The 23959-nt window shown below is 42.6% G+C and overlaps 1 long non-coding RNA gene across 1 annotated transcript in view; it reads right to left on the minus strand.

Annotated features, from left to right (window-relative positions):
• Positions 1–23959, minus strand: part of LOC311612272 — a 153564-nt gene that overhangs the window by 80636 nt on the left and 48969 nt on the right. Inside the window, exon 2 of the long non-coding RNA XR_014793266.1 lies at positions 22226–22362. This is a non-coding gene — a long non-coding RNA (uncharacterized lncRNA). The remainder of the gene's footprint in view (positions 1–22225; positions 22363–23959) is intronic.

Consider the following 23959-nt stretch of genomic DNA (forward strand, 5'->3'; position numbering starts at 1 on the left):
GCTCTCAAAAGAAATTTCATTAGTTCTACTGTTGATATTTGGCTCTGTTGACTAATGAGTTTGCCGACAATTGTCTTAGACTCATGGGAGCCATCCTCACCGTGCTGTGTGAGCTCCTCCAGAGAATGAACAGCAGGGGATAGCAGCTAGGTCCCTGGCCATTGGGCAGCAAGAGCTAGGTTCACACCTTGAGTAGGCCTTTCATGACTCATTTTGCTGGGAGGATGGAATTAGACTACATCTGCAAAAATCTGAATTGGTATAACCAATACGTGATGACTATTATTTTAATTTTTCCATATATTAGCAAATAATAATAGTTGTATCCATTAGGTTTGATACAGGAAATAGAAATTGCTTTATGTATATTAAGCAGGAAGGGGTTTAAATAAAGTGCTTGCCAAGTCAGTCAAAGGGCTGAAAGAACAGATTCTAGACCAGGGCTACAGAAACAGCTCCTAAAACTATACAGAAATGACCCGCCAGGGCAGTTACAATGTCCAGGGCCCCTCTGATGCTATGCTGGAATCAAGAAACTGGGGCTACCTCTGCTACAACCCCTGTTTCTCAGTGCCTGGGAAGCTGGAGAATGGACGCTAGAGCAGCATTGTGGGAAAACCTCACACTTCCACAGCTTTGCTTACCAGCAAAAATGACGAAAAAGGGAGCCGATTCTGACTTCCACTTCTCATGCTGAGCTCATCTCCCTGGTGGAAGACAGTTTACATCTAGAACTCTGAATGCCAAGATGTATGGAAAATATGGTACCCCACTTTCCAACCCCTCCCCCTGAAGGAGGCTGGAATGAAGATCGAGTGAGCCGAAGCACACACGACTCCCATGTACCGAACATCCCATTTCAGGGACCCTGTGGACTTCACGCTAGCCTAGCCCACAGCAGTCCAGGGGGCAAGTGCTCATTTTCCTGATGAGGCAGCAGAGCATTTGAAGTTGCCGTGTCTTGGGTCACAGAGTAGGAGCAAAGATGGGAGTGACCAGGTTTCACCTTATTCTGGAGCCCATCCTCTTAACCACTATTGTATCAGTCGTCACTGTATCTTGTGGCCATGCTGACTAAGTGAATGTGAGAGGAGTTCACTCATCATGGGTTGAAACAGAAAATTAAACCTAGAAGCCTGTGACCTAAAATGTCTTCCCTTTCGGGTCCGATCCAAGTCAGAAAGGCAGGAGGCTGATGATGAGGAACATGGAAGAGGTGTGGCCACGTGGGTGGGTGAGGCAGAGCTGTGTGTGCAAGTGGGGCCAGAACACGGGGAAAAGGCCATTCAGAGGATTTGGGTGGTGTTGCCTCCCCCACTTCTGGAAGAGGATTAGAGGATATGGATGGACCTAATGAGAATGACTGACGGATTCACCCAAGAGATGTTTTCTACTTCCTCTTTCTTTTTTAATAGAAAATTAAAATGTGATCTCAGAGAAAAAGCACACTCCAGCAGTCTGGAGCCTGTGATAATGGCTTCCTGAGTGTCCTGCCTCTGCTGATAACCACAGACACTCGTCTCTGCAGGAGCTGCTGGCATGCCACACACCCAGGCCCACAGTGACTGTGCAGGCTTTTAAACACCTGCCGTGAGAGGTACACACAAAAACACATACACAGCGCACAACACCATATATGTGCTCATGCTCGTGCATATATACTACTCCTCAAAAAGTGCCTCACTGTGGTATAACCATGCCATACAGGTTTAAAACACTGGTTTTGTGGATTATGACTGTAGGAGGTATGTATACAAAACAGCAAAAGAAGTGGGAAAAAGAAGCAAAATTGATGTGAATGCAAGATGAAAATCTCTGTAGAAAAGCATGCATGATATTTACAGGGACAAGAAGCAACACAAATAATTGATGTCTAATAATCTCAAAAACTGTCCTCTGTGAATGTATTTATTTGAACAGAATATGTTTCAAGTGACTGCTCTTTAGCCCGCACACACTCACTCTGCAGCCACTGACTTGCTTCCACAGGCACATCAGCTAGGCCTCCAGCTCACCCCTTTCCATTCTCAATATACCTGTTGTTAGGGGACAGACCATGTAGCCCCTGCACTGTCAGTCTGATGACAGAGCTTGCCACCCATTTCCCCTTGTCCTTCCAAGATCCTTTCTTGCTCAAGTCAGAAAAGCCCACGTTCTTGCCTCAGAGCACACACAGGGAAGTTGAGGGATTTGGTGCTGACCTTAGAGACCAGCTTCCCATGACAGTTTCAAGCTCACATGTGTTTTTTACAGTTACAACAGTTTGCCTCTGTGTATCCAGGGGGCGCTCAGGCCCAGGAATTGAAAATGTCAGTGTTTCCCTTTAATATTTCTAAGACCAAGTAGGGGAGAGCTGAAAATTGAAGTTCAGGGAGCTGATAACCGGGGACTTTTGAACAGAAGGAGAAGGTAGGCTAGTTGCAAACATGCCTCCAAGATCCACTGTCTTATTGAAGTTCAAAGCTGAAAGGGATCATGCATGAAACCATCAGATGTAATCCCTGCATCTCCCAGATGCAGCATCTGAAGCCAGAAGAGTGGAATGGTATGTTCAAAGTCAAAACTGATTAGAAGTAATAACAAATGTAGAGCTCATTTGTGATGGAGCTATGTTCCCATTCTCTACCGTCCTGTTCCACAGCATTGTCTCACTGACTCAATTACTTTAAGATATATTCTGGATATGAGATATTATTAGAGAAGCTAATTAATTAAATATACTTTAAGATCTCCCCCTTTATTAAATGAATATTAAAAATATTATATAAAATGCACAAATCAGTTGTTTAATATAAGTATGTTTTGCTTTAAAAGAGTTCAAAATACAAAAACCTAAATTCAAAAATAAACTGTCCAATTGTCTCATTATAAAATGTATCAGCCTGTTTTTTGTACGTTTTTAAATAGGAAGTTTCCACTACATTTTTCAACACTCAAGTTTTCAGGAGAGAGAGAGAAAAAAAAAAAAGGTGTAACTTAAGAAAAATGATGGTGAATTTAGGTGTAGTTTTGGCATCTGAGTGTGGGTCTTTACTATGTTTATAAAACAGGAAGAAACTGGGAAGATGTATGAGTTAGCAGTTGGGAACCAGAAATCTAGTTCTACATTTGCCACTAATCCCCCAGCCCTTACGTGAGTGTCCTAAGTCCCTCAGTAAGAGGGACCGGATAACTATAGGCTATTCCAAGGTTGCAAAGCATTGTGGGAGCACAGTATTCATGAGAGTCAGACCAATAGGCTGGTTCATCTCTGCCTTCACCTCTCTGAGCAAGTCACTTACATTCTCTGAGCTACAGTTTCTTTTGAGGAGATAAAACTTGTGCAATCCACCATGCAGGGCTATTTGAATGCTAAATGAGATAATGCACACAAAGTGCCTAGACACTGCCTGCCCACCAGAGGCTCCATCCCCACCTCCAACTCTGCCACTCTGCCATTTGTCATTCTTTATAATTTTATAAATAATCCATGTCATCCATTTGGCTAAAGGTAACATCTTGGACCATGAAGGACTTGAGAAAAAAAAATGCCTTTTGCTATCATCTGGAACGGATGGAAGCCAGGCTGGACGGAGAGGGCTCTGCACCCACACCCCTGCCATGGTTGGCAGCTGTTTGGGAGCAGACTTTGGTCCCACTGTGATTTGTCCTTATTTTGTTTTGCCTTCTCTTCATGAGTTTTGCCCATTTGCCCTTTATGGATGGTTTCATTGTTGTTGTTGAGATTTCCCTTTTCACCTGCCTCTCTTCACTCATGCTGTTATTTCCTGTTTAGATAATTTCCCCCAACTCTCCTCCTCTTCATCTGGCTAATCCTTCAGGGCTCAACTTTCCACATGGAAATTTTATGACCTATCACCACCCTTGCTATTTGATTTCATAGCACCCTGTGCTTCTCCTTCCTCACTCTTACCATAATTACAGTTACATAATTTATTTGTCTCATATTAGTTCAACTCCCTTACCAGGTTTCAAGCTCTGAGAGAGCTGCACCCTTTTTTTATTTTGTTCACTCATTTACTCCTAACACCACAGTGCTTAGCACATAACGGGGTTCCAGGTACAAGTGTTGAGTGAATGAGTAAATAGATGAATAAAAGCACACATGAATGAATAAATGAATCCCCAAGCTAGCTGTCACCTATAGGAACTGACACTACTAGCTCATTAATAGAAGTTCTTCCCCTTTGCTCATTTCATATTCAGTTTCATCTTCACTCCCTTTGCAGGATATCTCCACACTTCCACTCTCTTCAAAAGGGAATTGATTTGCTAATACTACAAACAGTTCAACCAGAAAGGTTTGATAGATTGTGATTCCAAAGAAATTTAATTTTTGCCCAAACTGCAGCGTAGGCACACACACCCAACAGCCTCCATGACCTGAGGTAGGGCATTTAAATCTACTTGGGGATAGCCATGTGATCATCAAGAGAAGCAGAAGGGCTAAAGGATCTTATGGAAGTCAGAGCCCATTTTGGATTCCACTTTGACAATTTTTCCAGTCCAACAATTCACTATTAAAGAATCTTGGTTCACCTCCCCATTGCCTCTGGGATTTCTTACCCTCATTGAGCCCTCAGTGAATCAAATGTGAGCAGGTAGAAGCTCCTTTAAAAAGGTATGTGTTTAGTCAAATCAATGTCTTCTCCTGCTGACAAAGGCCTATAGACCTCAAAGATCGTTTGAGCCCTGGAAAGGGACATTGAGGAGGAGACAGAGAGTGAGGGCAGACAGTGGGTTTCCCCGGAGTGGTGACTCACTCCACTATCCTTGTTTTTCTCTGTATGTTCCTCTCCTTCATTAAATAGCAACGCCCAGGCTTCTCTGCCCAGTGACAGGTAGTTTTCTTCTCCCAGTCCAGTCTGAGGGAGGACTGGTCTGAACAACCGTATGCAGCTATGGGGGAAGCTCTTGCCACAATAATTTCTGGAGCCCTGCTGTGTTTGGGTCAGCCTTCAGGCTCCCTGACAATATAGCTTTGTCCTCATTTCCTCCCGATACCAGCTACAGCCCCCATGCGATTGTGCTGCACGGCAGTCAGTGCCCCTTCTCCAACTCCCATGGGTGTCTTGTCATTATCACGGAAACAATAGGCCAAGCTGAGATGTGGAGGGTATATATTCAAGGACGCTGTGTTTAATTTCCCTGCTTCCACGAATAGTCCTTGAGATTAATAGCCTCGGGGTTCCTATAACTTGTTTATTTTACTTTTTTTTTTTTCCTTTGAAGAACGTATCAGGGCCCTCACTTCAGCCTAACTAGTGCCCAGTGCAGGGATTCAGGCCTGTCTGGGTGTGCGTGACAGAAAGGGATTTAGGTGGCGAGAGTGGGAGTGGGGACCTCAGGCGGCAGCAGATCCCTGCCTTGGCCCCAGGGAAAGAGAAGCTGCATGCTGAAGCTGCAACAGTTTCCAAAGTCGGAGATGCGAAAAGGTGGAATCTGATGCCAGGACAACAAAGGGCAACTGTTTCCATGTCAGCGCTGTGGCGTTTTGTGCTTCTGAGACTATAACACAGCTCATCACTCCACAGAGCTTTGGGGACACGGTTGGGGGGGGGGGAGGCTGTAGCACTGTTATGGAGGGCACTGGCAGCTGTGGTCCTCAGAGGCTTCTCGGGCAGTGAGCATCCATCAGAGCACATGTCAGAGGAGGAAACACATGCCATGTGGGAGCACAAGACCCCTACCTGGGCATCCCCAGAAATAAACTGGAGGGAGAGATCTCAGAGAAACAGAAGGAGGAGCCAGCGGAACAGCAGTTACTCCATGGTCTGAAAACAGTAAATGAAAAAACCCAGAAAGAAACAGTTTGTAAGTTTTACATGGCATACCATTTCGAGTAGCGTGATCCCACTCCGTGCTGCTCGGAATATGAATCATCCCTTTGTCCAGTATATTCAGGTTGTATATTTTCCCTGCCCATTAGTCACTTAACCATCTTGTTTATTAGATCATTTGTTGTGGTGTCACAGTGTGTGTGTGCAAGTAACCTTTAACTTAATTATGGTCCCAAAGTACAAGAATAGTGATGCTGGCGATTTGGATTGCCAAAGATATTTACTAAAGTATTTCCTTTAAATAAAAGATACAGGAAAAATCATGGTATGCATAGGGTTAGGTATTATCCACAGGGTGGGGGTGAGGGGTCTTAGAATGTATTGCCCACAAATAAGGAGGGACTACTATATTGTTGATATGACCCTATTTGGGCCCACAGTCAGGTGTAGCACAGGAAAGCACAGGTTACAATAGAAATATAAGTGTCAGTATCGGGTAGGATCTTAGAGGTTATCTAGTTAAAAACCACTACTGACACGGGTGATGAAAAGAAGGCCCAGAGAGGTGAAGCTACTTGCCCTTGTTTCACAGCCAGTTAACAAGGCCAAGGTGGGATCAATTCTCCCAAGTCCCAGCTCGTGTTACTCAATGGACTCCTGACATTTTTTAAATGTTTGTAAAGCACTGAGGCTTCAGCTACCTACTGGAAGGAAGGGTCTTCTTGGTGCCTATTACTCTGAGAAAAGTCCAGGATGCCTTAAATCAGACAAAGCTTGTGATGGGGCATTCTGTGTCAGATGAAGTTCTGCCAGCATTTACCGCAAGAAAGGAGATACCTCACCTGGGGCAGAGTAAGATCAGAAAGGAAAACATGCCACCTGATAGAAACAGAACATTAACAGGACCTCAGGACGTTCGGTCTATTCACCTAACTGTGCCCATGCTTTTATGAGCAGATGTTTTCCCGAGTTAATACTAGGTCTATCCGCCGGGACCGGTTTGGCTCAATGGATAGAGTGTCGGCTTGGGGACTGAAGGGTCCCGGGTTCGATTCCGGTCAAGGGCATGTACCTTGGTTGCGGGCATATCCCCAGTAGGGGGTGTGCAAGAGGCAGCTGATCGATGACTCTCTCTCATTGATGTATCTAACTCTCTATCTCTCTCCCTTCCTCTCTGTATAAAATCAATAAAAAATATATTTAAAAAAAATACTAGGTCTATCCATAGAGTTCACATCCACCCAGCGGGGCAGAAAGATAGAAGGTTTGTTGTTGTTTTTTGTTTGTTTTCATCAGTGAGGTTTCCTTTCTGCTGCTGTTTCATCTCATTTGCTCTTGATTGGTCCCGGGAAAATCTGAAGCAATGTGTCATTGTTCTTTTACATTTCTGCTTGAGATCTGGTCACCCAAATCAGTCTGCCCAACATGAAACAGCCAAGCTCCTTTATCCTGGCTCTTAGGAAGCTGAAATCAAGGTAGTCCCTTGGTATGGAATGTTCCAGAAACTCAGGAGAGGACCCAATGTTCCACAGGGCATAGCGTTAATTTTCAGTTATTCACATTCATTATAGTATTAATAAAGACTGCTAAATTTAGTCTACCCTGGAGCACTTAGGAGGTGTCATCTGACTTAGCAAAGGTGCATATTACCTTGCTGGGTGATTTAAATGCACACACACACCTTTATCTTAAAAATACACATACATTAAAAAAATGCACACACAATACAAGTATAGCTCTCCCCTATGGAAGATCACTGTATGGACGGAGATGTTTTTATACAGAATAAACAAATGACCATCTTAGGCCATTTCAGGATCATGTGGACACCTCTCAATTCACACGTTCTTGTGAATGGGCCCAAATCCCACTAGGTACCTTGTACATTCTCTTTTTGACCCTCTCACTCCCTGACCCCAACCATGCACACTTGATCCTCTCACTTCCTTTCTCAATTTACCTTCACAAGTGCCCATAACAGAGTGAGAACTTGTCTTTGACTTATTTCAGGTGAGTCCCCCAGTCTTGACTTTACATGACGAACTCTCTGCAAAGCCAAGACAGTCTGTCACAAAAGGCCACAATGACCCCATGGGAGACAGACTCTATGGAGCCATCATCTCAGGGACAGGATAAGCCTTTACCAGGTTTCTGGTTGAACTACACCCTCTACCCAGTGCAGCCCATGACACTCTGGCATCTGCTCACACACAGAGCATTCTCTTGAGCCTTTTATTTACACTCCTGTACTTCTGCCTAATATTCCCATCAAAAGAGTCAATATGAAGAATGTCTACTTTTATCCCCTAAAACTCTCATGAGAAACTTTGCTGTGAAAGAAGTACCAGACACTTGTGACTAGAACACACAGGGTGGGATAAAGCCAGCAAGATGAAACACAATAGCATTTGGATAAGTTTCCAGAGCTTAAAAGCAAAGAAACAAACAAAATGTCTGATAATGCTATCCTCGAAGGATTGAAGTGCACGTGCTGTGATGAGGACAGATGGGGCATTATCTGCCCCATGGTCCCATCGTGAGTTGTAAGAGTTTTTACAAACTCTCCCCTGTCCTTCTAAAGAGGTATTGACATTGATAGAGTTAAAGAAGACTGGGATAACTCAATGGACACGCCCACTGGCCATGACTTGGGAGAGGGTCAGATTTATTACCTCTAACCTCCTGCCCTGATCTTCAGAACTGAGATTTTTTTCCCCCTATACACAGGTTTTTTAAGTCAAAGATGTATCAACCAGTATCAATAGGCAGATGGAATGGCTCTCTGCAGGGAAAAAAAAAAATCCCCGAATGGTAGAGGAAGAAGTTTTTAACTACCAGAATATGGGCTATAATAGATATGGAAGAAGAACTGAGACAAGGATACTGATACTTTTCTCCTCTAAAAACAAAACAAAACAAAAAGCATTAATAAACCTCTAGAATTTGTTTAACTTTTATTCTATTTGTCCTCACTTCTAATTCCTCCATAAAGTCTTTTTATCTTCCAACCAAAATGAAATTGTAGCTGTGTGCTCTGAGAACCTGGGATACTTCTGTGTTCTTTTACAATGTTTACTTCGTCTGCCTTCCCCACCAAAGTGGAAACTTCTATGTAACTGTCTCAAGAGAGTTTAGCCATTAGAAAATGAGCAGTCCATGCGGTGTAAGGACAAGAGATTTATGAAAATTTCCTAGGGACCATTAGACAGGCCTTCCCTGTTGTCATGCCCCTTCTTTTCTGTACTCCACCCTTTGACTAATGTTGACACACAATATGTGAGACAGACCAGTGTCGACATCTATGGTCCATAGAGTGGAACCCACTGAGATTGTGAGGGAGGAGGGATTTATTATAGTTGAACAAGAGGCATGCATGACAAAACTTCTAGTAAACTATCTAGAGAGAAGCATGCAAGGGAAATGGTTATTCAAGGTTATTAACAAATTGGTTTGTATCACCATCATCTCTGTAATTACCACTATCATCATCAGCACCACCCATGTCTAGGGCCTCCTGGTTTACAAAGTATTTTCATATTCACTCTTATTCCATGCTAGCAACAGCCCTCTGAGGACAGTTCTGCTTTTGGTATTGTGAGTACTGAGGTCAATAGCTTTTCCTTGGGCTTTGAAATGGGTATTTACATAGTAAAAGAGTAGATGCTGATCATATAAAGTACTATATTACCTGTATATAATCTGGGAGACTGAGGTTACCTATTTGCACTCTCTTTTTGTTTGCTATTGAGATAATGATAGTAACCAAATAAATAAATAAATGTGATATTAATCTTGAAGATTTTATTTTTTTTTTTCCTGAGCTCCCACTAGTCTTCCTTCTCCTGGTGACTCAGTCACCTCTGGGCAGCCAGCTTGTCTGACCAAGTTATCTTCGTGTGAGTTGGGGGCAGGGCAGGAGCAGAAAGGAGGCATTTCCGGTTGTCATTTACCTGCCACATTCTGTCCAGCTAGGGAAGGTGTTGACCCTCTCTAACCTAAGCATCTTCTTCATCAGATGGGCCATGAGGTAGTACTGATAAAGTGGAGACTCTGACAAGCTTTCTTTGACATCTAGGAGCAAAATAAATGATAAGTCACATAGACTTTTTAAATGAAAACAAGACAACACTCATACTGGGACTTCTGTGGAAATTGGAGTCCATGATTTGGGGACACAATTGATTAGGTTATTGGGAAAGTCACAGTGTATTGAGATGGCCCCCAAATTGAGCAAATTATTATAATACAACAAACAATCTTGAAGATTTTAATATGAAAAGTAGTTTCCTAAATTACCCTCATATGCACCCAATATACTGCAGGCCTCTGGATAGCAATGTCAATTCAGACCCTGTGCCCAACAATCCTCAAGATATCTGGATATCTTCCTTTGCCCTGTATATAGTGACCCAATTAAATAGGCTAGTTCCTTTTGGGAAAGAACTAGAAAAATAGCCTGTTCACCTGTCATGGTGTTGCAGGGTCCTTCTGGCTATTGCCTGGAGACCCAGCCACCGCATCAGACAGTGTCCCAGGGTGAATATTGGCCCATATCTAGGAGCTGTGCAAGGGATGGTGGTTGAATTATGACGTCCACCCTCCTCTCAAATACATTTCATCTCTCATCATCCATCTTCACTTTTTTCCTGCTGATTCAAGCTGAGTAATACCATGATCAGCATCTCATCTACTTTCTCCTGGGAATCCAATGTTCTATTAACTGTTCCCATAACTCTACAGATCAGGCCTCCTTAGCTGTCACTCTGACCTCACCAGTCTTTTCAATAATTATAACCTCTTGACTTTGGCAGTTAAGTGCTGCCTCTATAAGCAAGCCAAGGTCTGTAGCAATTTCTGCTACTGTCCTTTGGGCACTGCTGTGAAACACAAGCATTCAGTGGATCATTTGGCCATACCTAGCATATTCACTGCCACATGACCATTTCCATAGCCTTTTGATCCCTTCATCCATTGTCTGACACTATAATCCTGGCATTCTGGCTTTTCTCTATGTGGACCATTACCTTTTGTATTGTTCTAGGAAGTTCACACTCTCTCATGGGATCTCTCCATGCCAGGGTATTACCAGGGTGTTAAGTCTTATATCTCAGGAGACTTACTTCAGTTCCATAAATCCTTCTGTATCCATATATCTGTTGTAGGTCCCTTGATTAAACACCCTCAGAACTTAATTATACAGTGGTCCATTTCAAAGTAACCCCTGCCACAGGTTGAGGACCTTATTGGTATGTCCAGTAAGTAAGTCAGATGATAATCTTCAACTGACCATATGTTGGGACCACCATTCCCAGCTGTCATATTTTGATTATGCCCAGCTCTACTGTTCATGTTTTCAGCCTGGAGAAGGTTCCTCTTCAGATGCAAGTGGCAGAGGGAGTTTTTGGAATCCTGGGCTCATGATGGGTAATGTTGGTCCAGGGCCCATCTCTGGTCTTCTAGCCATATTTTGACCTGCTTCTCATCCTGCCTCCAATTGGGTTTACCTGCCAATTGTGCTCAAAAAACAAAAAACGTCAGCCACTGGATCCATTAGATGGTTTTTGTAAGGTAGGGGCTATGCCTGGCCCAATGGTTTTGGTGTATGTGAGAACAGCCAACCATTCCAGAATTTCCAGCTCTCCAGGTGTGCACCAGAGGATCAGATGAGGCCAGTCTTTCGGTATTGGTGTTAAGGCAATGCTTTCAGTAGGAAAGCCCAACCATTTCTAAGAATGGAACTTGCTGTATTAGGAAACAACACTTTTGCCAAAGAAAGGCTCTTCTCTTCTTCTCTTCTCTTCCCTTCCCTTCCCTTCCCTTCCCTTCCCTTCCCTTCCCTTCCCTTCCCTTCCCTTCCCTTCCCTTCCCTTCCCTTCCCTTCCCTTCCTTTCCCTTCCCTTCCCTTCCCCTCTCTCTCTCTCTCTCTCTCTCTCTCTCTCTCTCTCTCTCTCTCTCTCTCTCTCTCTCTTTTGTTTTTGCTTTCAACAAGTGATGAAACTTTCAGAAGTTTGCTGGCTTGGGACAGTCTTCTTCATCCCAGAGTTTACAATTGCGTGTGATCAGTTAGCTAAATTGTCCAGAAATGCAAAGAGCAGTCACAAGGCCCCATCCTGAGTCTTCTACAGAAGTCAGCTCTAATCTATGACCTTGACTGCCCTGTGTTCTCCTTTGAAGCCGCTATTTTGTTGCCTCCCAAAAGCAGGCCATCATCCCTTCTCCCAGGACTCCACAGCAACATCTTGCCAGGAGCCAGCACATTGCAGTGCCTGCAGGGAAAGCCCCACTTAAGGCCTTTCATTGCCGGTGCTAACTACTGGGCTCCCTGGACGTTAGAATGATAAGTATCTCAACCTTTAGCTTCATAGTCACAGGCTTGCGTCTAACATGTGCCCTATTGGTTATTTTGCTGGTTATGGATGAACTTCAGGCAGTTGAGAATTGGCACCCTGCTCCAGTTACCACTCCAGGAACTTGAATGCTTCTCTATACCTCATGAATCTGCAGAATAAGGCTGACAAGTGTTCAAAAACAGATCACTTCATGAGATTTCCTATACTTCCTGCTGCTGCAGCCCAGGTCACATGGCCCTAAGAAAGCCTTTCCCATGACTGGTCAGCACTTCAGTGGCCAGTTGTGGCAGAAGCAGATGTGAGGAGGAGTGTGAAAAGGCAAAATAATGAAGAAGAAATGCACCCTCTGCTTTTTAGTGGGGGAGGGGGTATAGAAGACAGACATGATGACTTAAAAAATGTACACATGGGCTCATGTAAAGTTTGCAAAGAGGGCTCACAGTGGATTGGAAGTAGCCCAAGCCATTGTGGAATCAGCCACATGCAGCTCTCTCAATAAGACATTTATGTTTTTTCTTTATTTTTAAAAAATATATATTTATATTGATTCCAGAGAGAAAGGAAGAGGGAGGGAGAGATAGAAACATCAATGATGAGCCGAAACCGGTTTGGCTCAGTGGTAGAGCGTCGGTCTGCGGACTGAAAGGTCCCAGGTTCGATTCCGGTCAAGGGCATGTATCTTGGTTGCGGGCACGTCCCCGGTAGGGGGTGTGCAAGAGGCAGCTGGTCGATGTTTCTCTCTCATCGATATTTCTAGCTCTCTATCCCCCTCTCTTCCTTTCTGTAAAAAATCAATAAAATATATTAAAAAAAAAAAAAGAAACATCAATGATGAGAAAGAATCATTGATCGGCAATCTCCCGCATGCCCCACACTGGGGATCAAGCTCACAACCCAGGCATGTGCCTCAACCGGGAACTGAACTGTGACCTCCTAGTTCATAGGTCGATGCTCAACCACTGAGCCATGCCAGTCAGACATTTAAATGGCAGTGTTGCACTAGTCAAGAATTAATATCCAAGTCCTTTCCTGCTCTGAAACACAAGCATTCAGTGGATCATCTGCCCATATCTAGCATATTCACTGTCATACGACATTACCCACCATACCCTTCTATTCCCTTCAACCACTGTCTAACACTATAATTCTGGCATTCTGGCTTCTTTCTATGTGGACCATCACCTTTTTTATTGTTCTAGGAAATTCACATTCTCTCCTGGGATCCATGCCAGAGTATTATCAGGGTGCTAAGGCAGGAGACTGCCTTCAGTTCCATAAACTATTTGGGTAACTGTTATGGGAACAAAGGAAGCTATCCAGACAAACAGTTCACTGTCTGTCTAATATGTAAGAGGGAATCACCAAGTTCAGGGCACTAAGGAACCTGAATAGGCTTGTGGTCACCATAGGCAGATAGCCCAGATCATCTTGGAGAGGGAAGGTTCTTGTAATGTCAATAGTGTGTCTCAATGCCCAGAAAAATGCTGGCACCTAATTGGCATTCAGTAACCATTTCTGGAATAAGTGAACGAAAGCATTTTTACCTCAGGTTAACATTAGAATGAGAGAAATACAGTTATCTTCAAGTAAAACAGATATGTTACTTTATTGTCTATAGAATAATCTTTGGCCTCTATCTTTGTCCACTATCCTAGAGAGAACCCATAAATAAACCTCTTCTGTCCCTCTCCTAATCATATACTCACCTTAAGTGTTCTTTCTTCTTCTTCTTTTTTTTTTCTTTCTTTTTTTTTTTTTTTAAGATGGTAGTTTGCCGAGGGAAGAACAGAGTGTTCACCACAATGTGGCGAGGTTTCTAACCTATGTATCTTCTCAAAGCCTCACGTTTGGTTCTGCCAAGGACTAGAGTTGACCAGGGGACTGTAGTCAGTCTGGGTGGCTTTGCCATGTCTGAAGTCACACTAAGCCAAGGTCTGTGGAGAACACAAATTCTGGGATGCCACAGCAGGTCAAGCCAGAAATTCCTGAGATTTTCAGTTCTTTTTGTCACTACACTCTGGAGTTTGTAAAATTAATTTATATTCTTCTGGAATTCTAAGACTCAACTGTAGTCTCTTACAAATATGGGATGTGGAGTATATTCTAGTCTTTTGTTTCTTTAATCCTCACCTAAGGATACGTTTTATTGGTTTTAGAGAGAGGGAAGGGAGAGAGATAAGTATCAATGTGAGAGAAATATCCATCAGTTGCCTCCTGTATATACCCCAACCAGGGAATGAACCCACAACCTAGACATATGCCTGACTGGGAATCAAACCCACAACCTTTGGGTGTAATGCTCTAACCAACCAAGGCACCCGGCCAGGGCCATTCCAGTTTTTATCTGGAGCTGTCTTATACCTCTTGAGGTATAAACTCCTGATAGCATCCCTCTCCCTTTTTCTCCTTTCCTTCCTACAGAGGCGGCTACCAAATTACCATAGAATAGTTAAAAATATCCTTCAAGTTCCATAAATATTTAATTGAGTACCTATTCTGTGCAAGGTCTCCTTTAAAGATTATGAGAGAGGGGATGTTTTATTAATGAGAACTAATGGTAAGAAATATATAAACAAAAATAATTAAGATCAAGCAAAATGTAAAATTCCACTAAAGACAAAAGCAAAGTGCTCTGGGGGCCTGGGGAGCAGAAACTTCACCTATTTGGGGAGAATTAAAAAACATGTCATTAATGCTGTTCCTAGTTTCAAACAATAGATATAGAAAGAAGTTATATATCTGGTGAAAAGTACGAGGTAAGTAATGCGGTTGGAATATTTAGTCATGTTTTGAAACTAGCAAGGAAGATAGTTTGCCTAGAGTATATGAACACATGTAGAAGAATCACAATAGATGAGACTAGACAAGCATCTGGAATCACTTTGGAAAGAACTATGATTAGAGGTAGATGAGTTCGAAGGCAAAGGTGTTTCATATTCATCAAGTATTCATCAAATCAGTAGATAGGAAGAATCACAGAAGGCTTTCGAGTAAGGGGGTATTTTTAGAAAAAAATTAGGCTTGAAGGGAGTTGAGGCTAGAGGTAGAGAAAAACATTAGGCATCTATGCCTATATAAACTGTGGCAATACGTTTGGAGAGTGTTAATGAAGGCATGGGATAATACAGTGTCTGTAGACATAGAAAGTACAGTTATACGTGGCTATCAGTGGGGGTAAAAGGAAAGGGGCACCAAGGGTGATTGAAGATCTGATACTGATACCTAGGAAACTAATGGGAACCACAAACACAGACTAAGGGAAGATCAAGAAGAGGAAACAGTCTGAAGAGCCCCGTTCTCACTTCCTGTTCCTCCTCTCCACCCCATCTAGACAGGCATCTTGAGACCACCTGCGTATGAGGTCCAGCCTTGCAGTGGAATAAGAGTCTTTTCTGCATAAGAGGCTGGAGTTTTCTTACTTTCCTCTTGACCACAGTGCTTCAAGGAATTTCTGATCCAACAGATTACTTTGATCACACTTTCTGGTTCCTTAACTTCTTTAGGAAAAACCAGCGAGAAACAAATTTTCAAATTCATCTGTCAAATGTTCCCAATAGTGTAGACTGTCTTAAGCAGTGAAAATAATCTCTACACACCAGTCCTATAGGGCCTGAACTACTCAACCCATTGGTATATAGAAACTTGAACTATGAATCAAATTGTTGACATTGGGGTGAATATGCCTCAAGAATGACTCTATTTGTCTTATAAATCCAATGAATGAATAAAAAACTCTCAGTTTTATTGATATAAATCACAATATTGGGATTACATTGGTCTACTTTGAAGGTAACAAGATTTTTTTTAAAATACAGTCAATCCTTATTATTTATGAACTAGAGGCCTGGTGCACAAAATTTGTACACAGGTGTGTGTGTGTGTGTGTGGGGGGGGGTGTCCCTCAACCCAGCCTGCACCCTCTCCAATCTGGAACCTCTTGAGGGATGTCCGACAGCCCATTCACATCCCTCTCACAATCCAGGACTGCTGGCTCCCAAGTGCTCACCTGTCTGCCTATCAGATTGCCCCCTAACCACTCCCCTTCCAGCCTAATTGATGCCTCACTGCTCCCCTGCCAGCCCAATTGCCCCTAATTGCCCTCCTTTGCCAGCCTGGTCACCCCCAGCTGGCCTCCCCTGCAGGTCTGTGTCTCCCCCCAACTGTCCTCCACTACAGCCCTGGTCCCCCCCAACTGCCCTCCCCTGCAGGCCTGGTCACCTCTATCTACTCTCCCCTGCCAGCCTGATCGCCCCCAACTGCCCTCCCTTGCAGGCCTGGTCCCTCCCAACTAACTTCCCTCCCCTGCTGACCATTTTGTGACTGCCATCTTTGTCCACATGGGGACGTCCATTTTTGACCACATGGGGTGGCCATCTTGCATACTGGAGTGATGGTCAATTTCCTTTTTACCTCTTTATTATATAGGATTCTGTATTTGCAAATTTGCCTACTCACTAAAATGTATCTGTAACCTCCAAAGCAATACTAGTGGCATGGTCTTGGTTATTCACAGACATGTGCTAAGTGGAGAAAAATTTGAATCTCTGAATATGCTTGTTACCAGCTAAGATTAAATTAGGCATGCTCTGCCCTTTTGTTCCAGCTCTCATACTGTAAACAAGGGTCTTTTTTCCAGTCTATTCAGAGCCAGATTTTTAACATTTTTGTGCTTTTTGTCAGTAATTTCACTGTTTAAAATGGTCCCCAACCTACTGCTAACATGCTTTCTGGTGTTCCCAAGCACAAGAAGGCTGAGATGTGTCTTAGGGAGGAAATACACGTGTTTGATAAGCTGGGTTCAGGCATGAGTCACAGTGCTGTTTGTTGGCTGTGAGTTCAATGTTAATGGGAATCAACAATACATACTGCAAAGGTGTCTTTAAACAGAAATGCACATAAAGCAAAGATGTATTGTTTGGTTCATTAAAACATTGTGACCAGAAGCTCCAACCACCTAACCCTGTTTCTCCCTTGTAACAATGGTTCAATATTTATCAATTCAGTGTTCATCAATTTTATAGGACATAACTACTGCAAATAAGGAGAGCCAACTGTATCCCTTCCAAACCCACAGCCACACACTAAAACCCAAGGAGCAGAAAGTCATAGACAGAGGAGCTAACCTGAGTTCATCTGGGTAGATAACAATCTATCCTGTTCATGCACGTACCTATTGTACACCCACCTTCATCAAAAGGATCTGAAGTGACTTGCCTGAAAGGTAACATGAAGCAGGACTAGGTACACTGAGAAGTCTTAGAGACAAATAAAAAGGACACAGAGAGTTCAGCACAAGATGGTTCCAGGAATAAAGTTAATACAAAATGCAAGATTCCAGGCACTTACCAAAGGTTACAAGTTTGGCCCTCAACTTTTGAGCAGTGGATGAGAATGGGAAATGGGGTAAGATACCCAGTTCATGGGGTCCATCGATAAGTGTCCCAGAGCAGCCCAGGTGAGTTTCTAAGCTCTAGCAGCCTCCCCTCCACCTAGAAAGCTTGCTGGACCTACAGGACATGGTAAGTCTTAAATGCCCAAGAACTCAAAGGTGTAAGTCCAAAGGGGAACCTTTAGGGATTTTCTGAAGATAAGAAAAGCCAGTAGTACAACATGGCTGAACTGAGCCTGATGCTATCCAAACACAGCACAGAAAATATAGATATAAAAGAAATTGTTTTCAGTTATCTGGAAATCTGTTGCAAGTCTCATTGTTTTTTTTCTAAAAATAGAACTTCTCTAAAATATTTGCACATAAATTGAGGAAGCTTTAAAGCAACTGCTTAAATTTAGACTTAAATTTGATCAACAAGTCAGGAGTCATCAGGATCATAGTGATGAGAAAAATTTAGGGAAAAATATCTACGATATCCAAAACTTCCAACAACCAAACAAGTCAATGTTGAGTTGCGTACTCTGAACTTCTGGAGGGCAAATTAAAATTATTAGAGAAAAGACCACTGGTCCCAAGATCAGAAGCTGATTCAATAATATTGACTGAGCATACATTATATGCTAGGCCCTGTTCTATGGCTAGGGATACAGCATTGAATAAAGCAAAGTTCCTGTCCTTGTGGACTTGCAATTTAGTCAGGGGAGAGAGGAACAAAACAAATATACAAATAAATATATAATATAATGTTAATAGTGATAAGTGTCATTAAAAAATAGAGCAAGCTCTTTGGAGAAATGGCCGATTCTAGAGCAAGGGCAGGAAATATACATAAGCATGAAACATTTTTTGGTGTCAGAAAGTAAGTGCTTAAAAATAAAAAACAAAACAAAACAAAACAAAAAAAAACCACATTCATGGGAGTATGTCAAAGTGACCCAGGAGCAAACTGACAGAGCTCCCAATGGCCAAAACTGGAATAATTTGAGCAATTAAGTAAAGTAGTAGTAAATTATTATCCAAGGTGGAAAATAAATATCTGTGTGTCCATGTGATGTAAATAAATAAATGAAAATACAAGTCTCCCCTGACAAAGAATTCCCAATAATTTATGTAGCTAATTCACCCTGAAGGAGGTGGAACCTAACTCCCAGCCCTTAAGTATGGGCTGTGCAAAGTGACTTCCTTCCAGGGCACCAGGTAGAAGGCCGTAGTGTGCACTCTCAAGCTGGCCTGCCCACAGTCTCATCCTGCTCTTCCACATACTAACTGCACGCCCCGACCAGAAGTAACACTGAACTGGTGATCTTTCGGTGCATGGGATGACTGATGCTTAGCCAGTTGAGCCACACCGGCCAGGGCTGAACTCAGATTTTTTTTAAGTAAAAAAAAAAAAAGAGAAAATGGCGAAGAACTATACCCATATACCCACACCCCGTACCAATGTCAAGGTTCTGATTTTGATATTGTATTATAGTTAAGTAAGATGTGCTCTGGGGGAACCTGGAGGAAGGGTATTTGAGATCATTCTGTACTACCTTTGCAACTTCCCTAAAAATCTATCGTTATTTCACAATAAAAAGCTTAAGAAAAAATGCTTTTGTTTAGGAGAAGAAAATAGCAGGTATTATATAGGTTTTAATTTACTACAATACTGTGATGTGGTTGACAAACTAATCTGGCTAGGATTAATAGAAAACTCTCAGACACAAAGAAGAAAATGACAATTACCAGAAAGCAGAGTGTTGGGGGACTGGGTGAAAAGGTGAAGGGGTTAAGAAGTACAAATTGGTAGTTACAAAATAGTCACAGGGATGTTAAGTACAGCATATGAGATATGGTCAGTAATATTGTAATAACTCTATGGTGCCAGATGGGTACTAGAAATAGCCAGGGGTCATTTTATAAAGTATATATTTATCTAATCACTATGCTGTATACCTGAAAGCAATACAAAATAATATTGAATGTAAACTGTAATTTTAGAAAGAAATTTAATTCCAAAGAATGACTCCAGATGTACCACTTTATTTTGTTTACATCAATCTGCATCTGAAATGGCAATTCAACTTCCAGACCGAAACCCATTGACAGCTAGACAAAACACCCAGAATTGGACAGCCCTATCATATACGATATAGTTAAAATAAAGACATTTAACCATGTAAATTGCAGACTTCCAAGAGACATAGCTGCTGTCTTCTAAAACTTGACAGGCTGTCATTTGGTAATCAAATTCAGGTGTCTCTGACATCCCTTTAGCTGCAATAAGCTTACACTTTTTCACAAAACATGAAGTGTGTCTGAAGAACACAGAGAAACCATTTTAGCTGCATTACCGTTTCTCATCTTTTAAAACAACTGAAGCAGAATGAACTTAGAATATCAAAATGTTCTTCCAAAATGAATCTTAATTGCTATTTCACTTGTTTGAAACTGTGTCACTTAGTTTAAGGAACCTCCACTTTATTGCCAGCACTTTCAACCAACCATCTCTTCCTGCAACTATCTCAAGAGCGATTAAGATATAAGACCTGTGACTCATACTTAGGGACCAATTGTCTCAGCCTTTCAGATGGGACCCGAGAAGTTCTATACTAAATATCTGCCTCGACTGTCAAGGAAGGGGTTACACCTTTCCTATTTTTCTTTATTCGTGGATGAATTATAGGATACATTTCATGCTTCAAGGTTAATGTTGCTATCAATTTATTAATTTACATTATACACTGCAGTGAAAGTTAGACAAAAATTTAAAAAGAAAGAAATTAGTTACACTTTGCTATTATAAAAGGCTACGAAAAGTATGATGATAAAACCCAATGGGAAGAATCTTGCAGACACTCATTTCCATATCCTGATCATGACAGAGGCCTTAATTGAGCAGTCTCACTATTGTGAGCTGATTCTGTTGGCTGATGAGTTTTTCTATTTTATGACCCAGCAGAGAGCATGAGATGAGTGTGCTCCTTTGGCCAAAAAAGCAAACAAAATGCTGAACATCATGAACCAGAAACAAAACAGTGACCGTTATTCTTCCTTCAAACACAACAAACTCTCACTCTACCTGAAAGGGACAGTGTGTGTGGTTCTGGATGCTAGATGACTAAAAAGACACAACCAGGGATGATAACTGGAGAAAAGAATGAAGCCAGGAAGGGGCTTTGCACACTTAGGATGTGTCAGGTTTTATACTAAAGGGGACTGTGTTTAGGGGGATTTATTTGCATTAATTCAAATGGTAACACTCACAGCCACCTTATGAAGCGAGGTGATACTACTGTTATTCCCATTTTAAAGCTGGGGAAACTGAGGCAAAGTCAACTAGAAAGTGACAGAGATGGAATGTTAACCCACATCTGTTTTGATTCCAAAGACTATACACTTAACTACCGTGTTCTATTTAATGATTACTGGACATGAAGCATCACTGCAGTGTCCATTCTCCCGGTCTTCATCTAGCAGTGTTTCACAAAGTGTGGTACGCGTACCCTCAGGGGTATGGGGAGAGTTTGGTGGGGATATGCACCGCACCGTGCTTAGCTGCGCCTAATTCTACATTCTCATGAGTATGAGGGATACTCAGCGTTACAAAAATTATAGAAGGGGTACACATATGTCAAAAGTTTGGGAAACACTGATCTAGAGAATCACAGGTTCAGAAAACTGAGGAGCTTGCCCAAAGCTGGCTTGTAGCATAACTGAGGCTAGAACCAAGTTCGCCTGACTCCTAGGCCAGGTCTTCTGGCTGTGCCATGTATAAAGGATAAAAGCTGAAGAGGGGATATCTAAAAATAGATAGAATGGCATAGAACTATACCCACAAATTCTAGAAAATCACATAGGAAATGGAGAAAGTAAACTCGGAATCTTCCAAAACCCAATAGTGTAAACATACTAGGACCTGAAACCGTTCTGGAAGCTTGAGAGACGCATTTAGAACAAGAGAAGGAAGCGTAATTGTGCACACATGGCAATGAACTCACAGAACTCAATGCCCCTAACAATCAGTAGAGGCTGAGAATGTGGATCCAAACAAAACATTAGATTGTATTTATTTATTTAACATTTTATGTGCTAAACACTGTTCTAGGGGTTTGTTTTGAGTTGAATTATGCCCCCATTTTACATGTTGAAGCCCTAACCCTCATACCCTCAGAATATGACTGCATTTGGAGACAGGGCCTCTGAAAGGAGTGATTAAGTTCAAATGAAACCGTTAGGGTGAGCCCTAGTCCACTGTGATGGTGTCCTTATAAAAAGAGCTTAGAACAAAGAAAAAGACACCAGGGGCATGTGTGCACAGAGGAAAGATCATATGAGGGCAGAGCACGAGGTGACCATCTACAAGCCGAGGAGAGAGGCCTGAGGAGAAACCAACTCTGCTGACACCTTGATGTTGGATGTCTGCCCTCCAGAACTGGGAGAAATTTATTAAACAATAGAAATTTAAGTCACACAGTCTGTGGGACTTTGTTATGGCAGCCCTAGAAAACAGAGGCATCGCTTTAACAATACGTATTCATCAATCCCTATAGCAACCTTTTGATGTAGGAACTATTATTATCCCCATACTACAAGTGAATAACCTGAGGCTTAGAGGGGTTAAATAACCTCATCAGTGTCACTCACTAGTAAGTGCAGAGCTGGAACAACAACATGAGTGACAGAACTCGAATGGATTAACAAAGGAGCCTGGGACCTACCTCCAACCTTAGCAGACAGACTTCAAGAAAAACAAACAGCTCACACATCGTGTTGCTCTTGCTTCCGGACCAGGTAGATGGAGGCCACAAGGTGGTGTGGGCATTTGTGTGGGCTTCGAAAATGTTGAGGAAGGCACCTGGGAATAACACACCGTGTAAAAGAAAGGTCAGAGCATTGAATTGGGCGCCAGAACCCCTGGGCTCAAGTCCAATCCCCAGCACCCTTCTAATCCCCAGGTATTCTTGAGCAAGTTAAATTCTAAATCCGTTTTCTAATCTGTGAAAAGGGAACACTATCTGCCTACTACCTATTGCTTTAGTTACAATAGCATTTCATAGCATTCACTGCGCTGTGTTAAAGCTGTCTTTCATGCTTAGCACCGTTTCCTTGCCTGTGATTGGTTCTCAGATAATGCATAAGAAATGACCTTGGGGGTTCTCAGCATACTGTGCAAATGTGAGGTGCTCTGATTAGCACGGGAAATGACTGCTCTTGTTGCACTTCTTTTTTCAGCCCTGGGTGAAGGCTAATGAGTCAAGAAGCAAAGACATGGGCCCCGGTGGCCCCAGGGAAGGTTACAGAGGAGAGAGCTATGGTCTGCCCCCCGATGATAGGGATTAGGCCCTGACCTGACAGCCTGCATCCTTCACCTTCTCCTCTTCTGTCTGGCATGTTCCCATGTCCCCTTATCTGTAATCCACTGCCTTTGCCCAGAAATCCTTAATATCAGCCAGTCTGTAAAATGAAGAGGGAGGGGCTCTGTAAACTGGAATGGAAGCCTTTGTTTGTGTCCTTTACTAGGGGCAGCCCCAAATCCTGTTCCAGAGAGCCATAATGGGTCCTCAGAAGTCTACCTTGCCTTCCTTGGACCAGGGGAGGAAAGATGTTGCACCCAAAACAAACATTCAACTAGCACTTTCTCATTGATTCAGAGGGTGTGGAATGAGCCTCTAGCATTCTGGCCATCCTGCCACAAACAACAGAGCTCATGCAGCCATCTACTTATTTATTTACTCGTCAACTAATTCATTCATCAAATATTTATTGAGTGCCTTCTATGTGCAAATCACTGTTCCCGGTGACTACAAAACAGGCAAAGATCCCTGCCCTCATGCAGCTTGCTTCATTGTTGGGAGAAGGCAATGAGCTAAACAGATCTGGCTTGTTAGGTGGGATGAGTTGTGGAGAAAAATACACTAAGAAAGGAGATTACAAAATGCTCAGATACCGGCCTAAAGATGAGAGAGTAAAGAGAAGCAAAAAGCAGAGAGAAAAGCAGTTCAGGAAGAAGCCGGGGAATGTGCCTGGCACATCCTAAAAACAGAGGCCAGCAAAGCTGGAGCAGAGTTAACAGTGTGAGAGGTCAGGGTTCAAAGGAGGCCTTGTAGAAAGGCCCTAAAATTAGATGCCACTTACTTATGGTCATTACACTAGATGAAAGCATGGAGAGTGACTATAGGTAGAAGAAAGATGAGGCGCGATGACCAAGTCCAGGAGCACGCCAACCTGAGACCTCAGAGAAGAGAGGCAAAGGAAGGAGTGGGAGGGAAACCAGGAGGATGTGGGTCCTGCTTTCCCCTCACTGCTCTCTCCAACTCTCATGTTCTTTTTTGCTCCAGCTCACTTTACGTCTCTCGGCATCACTTTTGGGTAAATAAAGGAGTTTTCTATCAAAGTGCATGAGCCAAAACAGATATTTACCCGGTAAACACTATCCTTTTAATTGGGTGATT

Source organism: Pipistrellus hanaki (genome assembly GCF_964339955.1).
Source record: "Pipistrellus hanaki genome assembly, chromosome: 18".
NCBI classification, from domain to species: domain Eukaryota; kingdom Metazoa; phylum Chordata; class Mammalia; order Chiroptera; family Vespertilionidae; genus Pipistrellus; species Pipistrellus hanaki.